We start from the raw sequence: 6,488 nt of genomic DNA, 5'->3' as shown, positions 1-6,488 counted from the left end.
GGGTGGGGGCTTTGGGGAAGGAGTGGAGAGGGGCAGGAAGAGCAAGTTAAAGAAGTCAGCACGTTAAAGAAGTATGGGCTGGATGAATGCACTATAAGTTGGGTAGAAAGCTGGCTAGATTGTCGGGCTCAACGGGTAGTGATCAACGGCTCCATGTCTAGTTGGCAGCCGGTATCAAGTGGAGTGCCCCAGGGGTCGGTCCTGGGGCCGGTTTTGTTCAATATCTTCATAAATGATCTGGAGGATGGTGTGGATTGCACTCTCAGCAAATTTGCAGATGATACTAAACTAGGAGGAGTGGTAGATACGCTGGAGGGCAGGGATAGGATACAGAAGGACCTAGACAAATTGGAGGATTGGGCCAAAAGAAATCTGATGAGGTTCAATAAGGATAAGTGCAGGGTCCTGCACTTAGGACGGAAGAACCCAATGCACAGCTGCAGACTAGGGACCGAATGGCTAGGCAGCAGTTCTGCGGAAAAGGACCTAGGGGTGACAGTGGACGAGAAGCTGGATATGAGTCAGCAGTGTGCCCTTGTTGCCAAGAAGGCCAATGGCATTTTGGGATGTATAAGTAGGGGCATAGCGAGCAGATCGAGGGACGTGATCGTCCCCCTCTATTTGACACTGGTGAGGCCTCATCTGGAGTACTGTGTCCAGTTTTGGGCCCCACGCTACAAGAAGGATGTGGATAAATTGGAGAGAGTCCAGCGAAGGGCAACAAAAATGATTAGGGGACTGGAACACATGATTTATGAGGAGAGGCTGAGGGAACTGGGATTGTTTAGTCTGCAGAAGAGAAGAATGAGGGGGGATTTGATAGCTGCTTTCAACTACCTGAAAGGGGGTTCCAAAGAGGATGGCTCTAGACTGTTCTCAGTGGTAGCGGATGACAGAACAAGGAGCAATGGTCTCAAGTTGCCGTGGGGGAGGTTTAGATTGGATATTAGGAAAAACTTTTTCACCAGGAGGATGGTGAAACACTGGAATGCGTTACCTTGGGAGGTGGTAGAATCTCCTTCCTTAGAAGTTTTTAAGGTCAGGCTTAACAAAACCCTGGCTGGGATGATTTAGTTGAGGTTGGTCCTGCTTCGAGCAGGGGGTGGGACTAGGTGATCTCCCGTGGTCCCTTCCTGCCCTGATATTCTGTGATTCTGTGATTAAGAGGCGGGGCTGGAGCGGAGCAGGGGCGGGGCCATGGGGAAGAGGCGGGGCAGGGGCTGGAGCAGCACGCAGCTGCTTAGGGCACCAGGAAATGTGGTGCCCCAAATTTCCTGGTGCCCTACGCAGCTGCCTACTTTGCGTAGGGGTAAGGACGGCCCTGCTTCCTTCTGGGCTGTGGCTGGCGGGGCTCTGCCTTCAGCGCTGGGCTCCCGGCCAGCAGCTGCCGCGCTCCAGCCGCCCAGCTCTGAAGGCAGCAGGGCCGCCAGCAGCAGCCCAGAAGGAAGGGTGGCTGTACTGCCCCCCCCCACAATAACCTTGTGCCCCTCCCACAGCTCCTTTTTGGGTCAGGACCCTACAATTACAGCACTGTGACATTTCAGATTTAAATAGCTGAAATCATGAGATTTACGATTTTTAAAATCCTATGGCCATGAAATTGGCCAAAGTGGACTGTGAATTTGGTAGGGCCCTGACTGTACGGGAGGTTTTCTAATCCTGTCACCATTCACGTGGCTCCTCTCTGAACTCTCCGCAATTCATCAACATCCAGGATTCCGGCAGCAGTCGCACCAGTGCCTAATACCGAGGTAAAATCAGCTCTCTGCTCCTGCTCACGATTCCCCTGGTTCTGGATCCCGGGAGCCCCTTAGATCTTCTGGCCACCGCAGCGCACTGGAGCTCGCGTTCCGCTGATTTTCCACCACAATCCCTAAGTCCTTTTCTGAGTCCCTGCTTCCCAGCACAGAGCCCCCCGCCTCCTGTGAGTGCAGCCGACACGCTTTGTTCCTGCACTTACACTTACACTTAGTCACATTCAAACGCACATTGTTTGCTTGAGCCCAGTTTCGCTCTGTATCAGTGGCCTGCCCTCGGCATTATATATCATTGCCCCAACCTTTGTGTCATTTGCACAATTTATCTCTGATGAGTTTATATTTTCTTCCAGGTCACTGACAAAAAGGTTAACTAGCATAGGGCCAAGAACGGACCCCTGTGGGACCTCACTGGAAACAGACCCGCCCCGTGACTATTTCCTATTTACGCTTCCATGTCGAGACCTAGCAGTTCACCGACTTCTAATCCACTGAATATGAGCCACATTCGTTTGATATTGTTCGAGGGGGGTATTAAAAATGTCGCGTGGTACCAAGTCCAAGTCTATCACGTTGACACCAGGACCTTCACCAGCCAGCCTTGGAATCTCGTCCGGGCGAGATGTCCAGGTAGCTTGACAGGGTCACTTTTCCACCACCCATGTGGGCTGGCATTAGTCTGATTGCTGTCCATCAGTGCGCGCACCCCTCCAGGCAGGACAGGAGCCATCTGTCCTGCTCTGGGGGGCCCACACACGCTTGCACTGTGGTTGGGCTCTGAGAACAGTTTGTGAAGGGCCACAGCCCAGGGCGCGGCTAGTGGCCAGTGGCCCAAGGGGAGAAGAGGGGCAGGGAGTGAGAACTGGGTCCCTGACGCGGGAATGGTGGTGTGTGTAGAGCAGGAGCAGCAGATGGATCCAAGCCCTCGCAGGTGCCCATGGTGGGGTTGTCCTGACCCTGGCACAGACTGGGGCTGTGTCACGGAGTCCCTGGGCGATGCTCTGGAACTGCTCCCCATAAAGCCAGGCAGGACTCTGGGGCAGTCTCCTCTCTGTGAGCAGCCTGTCTGCAGGACACACAGCTCACCCGGCTTCCACCTTCCTGGGTCTGACCTCAGAGCATTCAGCATCCTCTGCCCCTCCGTGCGCTTCCCACAGCGAGTCCGCTCAGGCGGGGTCCTGGGGAAGCCAGAGGGTCCTGCCCCACAACTCCGCAGTCAGACGGGACTCTCAGCCAGCCAGTAAAACAGAGGTTTATTAGACAACAGGAACATAGTCTAACACAGCGCTTGTAGGTGTAGAGAACAGGACCCCTCAGCTGGGTCCATTTTGGGGGGCAGTGAGTCAGACAACCACGTCTGCCCTTCACTCCAGGTCTCCAGCCAGCCCCAAACTGAAACTCCCTCCAGCCCCTCCTCCTCTGGGCTTTCCCCTTTCCCGAGCCTGGAGGGCACCTGATTCCTTTGTTCTCCAACCCTTTAGCTCTCACCTTGCAGCGGGGAAGGGCCAGGCCATCAGTTGCCAGGAAACAGGGTGTCGGCCATTGTCTGTGTCCAGACCCCTGCACACACCTGCCCTCTAGGGCTCTGCAATGATCATACACCCTTACCCCACCACCTAGATACTTAAGAACTGCATAGGGGAAACTGAGGTACCCCCACATTATTCAGAGGAAACATTAAGAACAGTCCCACTTTGTCACAGGCTGGCACCGAGGGCCTCAGCGTGGAGGTCACTACGCCATCCCTGCCTGTTCGCCACATGGCTCCTGCACTCTCCAGTGCTGTCTGGCAAAGTCCTGGTGGCTGCCATGGGAGGGCACACCATGGGAGCCCCAGGTGTGCCCCTCCCTGCAGGAGTCAGTGTGAACAATAATAACAGAACATGTGTAAATGGCAGAGGTGCAAAATGACTTCTTTGTTTCGTTTTCACCAAGAAGGTTGGTGGCGATTGGACATCTAATATAGCAAATGCCAGTGAGAATGAGGTAGGATCAGAGGCTAAAATAGGGAAAGAACAAGTCAAAAATTACTTAGACAAGTTAGCTGTCTTCAGATCACCAGGGCCTGATGAAATGCATCCGAGAATACTCAAGGAGCTGGCTGAGAAGATATCTGAGCCATTAGCGATGATCTTTGAGAAGCCTTTGAGAGATTCCAGAGGTCTGGAAAAGGGCAAATCTAGTGCCCATCTATAAAAAGGGGAATAAGAACAACCCGGGGAATTACAGACCAGCCAGCTTAACTTCTGTACCCGGAAAGATAATGGAGCAAATAATTAAGCTATCAATTTGCAAACACCAAGAAGTTAATAAGGTGATAAATAACAGCCAGCATGGATTTGTCGAGAACAAATCGTGTCAAACCAACCTGGTAGCTTTCTTTGACAAGGGAACAAGCCTTGTGGATAGGAGGGAAGCAGTAGACATGGTATATCTTGACTTTAGAAAGGCTTTTGATCCTGTCTCACATGACCTTCTCATAAACAAACCAGGGAAATGCAACCTAGATTGAGCTACTATAAGGTGGGTGCCTAACTGGTTGGAAATCCGTTCCCAGAGAGTAGTTATCAGTGGTTCAGAGTCATGGTGGAAGCGCATAACAAGGGGGTCCTGCAGGGATCAGTTCGGGGTCTGGTTCTGTTCAATATTTTCATCAATGATTTAGAAAATGGCATAGCAAGTTTGTGGACAATACCAAGCTGGGAGGAGTTGCAAGTGCTTTGGAGGATAGGATTAAAATTCAAAATGATCTGGACAAACTGGAGAAATGGTCTGAAGTAAATAGGATGAAATTCAATAAGGGCAAATGCAAAGAACTCCACTTAGGAAGGAACAATCAGTTGCACACATACAAATGGGAAATGACTGCCTAGGAAGGAGTACTGCGGAAAGGGATCTGGGGGTCATAGTGGATCACAAGCTAAATAGGAGTCAACAGTGTAACGCTGTTGCAAAAAAAGCAAACATCATTCTGGGCTGTATCAGCAGGAGTGTTGTAAGCAAGACACACAAAGTAATTCTTCCGCTCTACTCCATGCTGATTAGGCCTCAACTGGAGTATTGTGCCCAGTTCTGGGGGCCACATTTCAGGAAAGATGTGGACAAACTGGAGAAAGTCCAGACAAGAGCAACAAAAGTGATTAAAGGTCTAGAAAACATGACCTATGAGGGAAGATTGAAAAAGTTGGTTTGTTTAGTCTGGAGAAGAGAAGACTGAGAGGGGACATGAGAACAGTTTTCAAGTACATAAAAGTTTGTTACAAGGAGGAGGGAGGAAAATTGTTCTCGTTAACCTCTGAGGCTAGGACAAGAAGCAATGGGCTTAAACTGCAGCAAGGGAGGTTTAGGTTGGACATTAGGAAAAACTTCCTACCTGTCAGGGTGGTTAAGCACTGGAATAAATGGCCCAGGGAGGTGGTGGAATCTCCATCATTGGAGATTTTTAAGAGCAGGTGAGATAAACACCTGTCAGGGATGGTCTAGATAATACTTAGTCCTGCCATGAGTGCAGGGGACTGGACTAGAGACTTCTCGAGGTCCCTTCCAGTTCTATGATTCTATGAATGGCGTGGCCCCAGTCTAAGATGGACTCCACCCCATGGCGGGCTGGGAGCTGGGTCAGCAGGTTGGAACAGGGGGGCTGGGAGTCAGGACTCCTGGGTTCCATCCCCAGCCCTGGAAGAGGAATGGGGATCTAGTGGGTTAGAGCAGGGCGGATGGGAGCCAGGACTCATGGATTCTGTTCCCAGCTCTGGGATGGGGTTAGAGCAGCGAGTCAAGACTCTTGAGTTCTTGTCCCAGCTCTGCCAATAAGTCTCCAGTGATGTTGGCCAAGTCATTTCCTCCCTCCGTGCCTCAGTTTCCCCATTTGAAAGATGGTGCTAGAAGCCCTGCCCTTCTGAACTCCAGGACACAGCACTCTCTGAGCCCCTGGCCGGAGCGGGGGGATGCACAGGTCCAGCAGAGCTAGTGCTTTATGCTGGTTTCTGCTGGCTGTCCCCATGCAGGGGCCCAAACTGGGTCTGTGTGCTCTGCCCCACCCACCCCGTCTGCTCTGCCCTGCCCTCCCCCTCCGGGCACCACTCTCCCCTCTTGGCTCCCGGCCTCCCCTGCACTGATCCCTGGGGATTAGCTGCCAGGCCCCTCTGCAGCCGGCAGTGTTGCCCAGCACTGGGCTCACAGCCCTGGCCCATCACATGCTCTGCAAATCCCTTGGAGATTGGGGTCATGGGGCTCTGCTGGGTGGCTGCAGGGAGGCCGGGGGCGGGGCCGGGAGCAGCTGTGCTGTGGGGTGAGACACATTTTACAGAGGTCTGTGGGTCTCCTGTGGGTCCCTGAGGGGCCCAGGTGCTGCCCATGCCTCCCCCAGCCAGCTCCCAGCTGCTCTTCCGCCCGAGATGCAGGTTGGGTCCGTGTCTTCTCCGTGCTGGGGGGTGGGGGCACTCATGGCGGAGGTGCCCATTTCCCAGGGGCAAGGGCAGCAGGAGGGGGAGGTGCTGGGGTGTCTGTGGCTCTGCGCCCTGACCTGCCTAGAGAGGAGAAAGGGCTCGGTGCCCAGGGCACAGAGGTGTGAGAGCAGGGGGTGCATGCTGGGGTCAGCGTGTGCAGGAATGAGCAGGTGTGTATCTACACACATGTGGGGGGTGCACTCGGGGGCTGTGATTGTGCGGAGGGGTGTGAGTGGGTGTGTGCGTGCAGGAATGAGCACGTGTGTATCTACACACACATGGG

Source organism: Lepidochelys kempii, chromosome 7 (genome assembly GCF_965140265.1).
Source record: "Lepidochelys kempii isolate rLepKem1 chromosome 7, rLepKem1.hap2, whole genome shotgun sequence".
Classification (NCBI taxonomy): Eukaryota; Metazoa; Chordata; order Testudines; family Cheloniidae; genus Lepidochelys; species Lepidochelys kempii.
Note: the sequence above shows the minus strand (reverse complement) of the source record.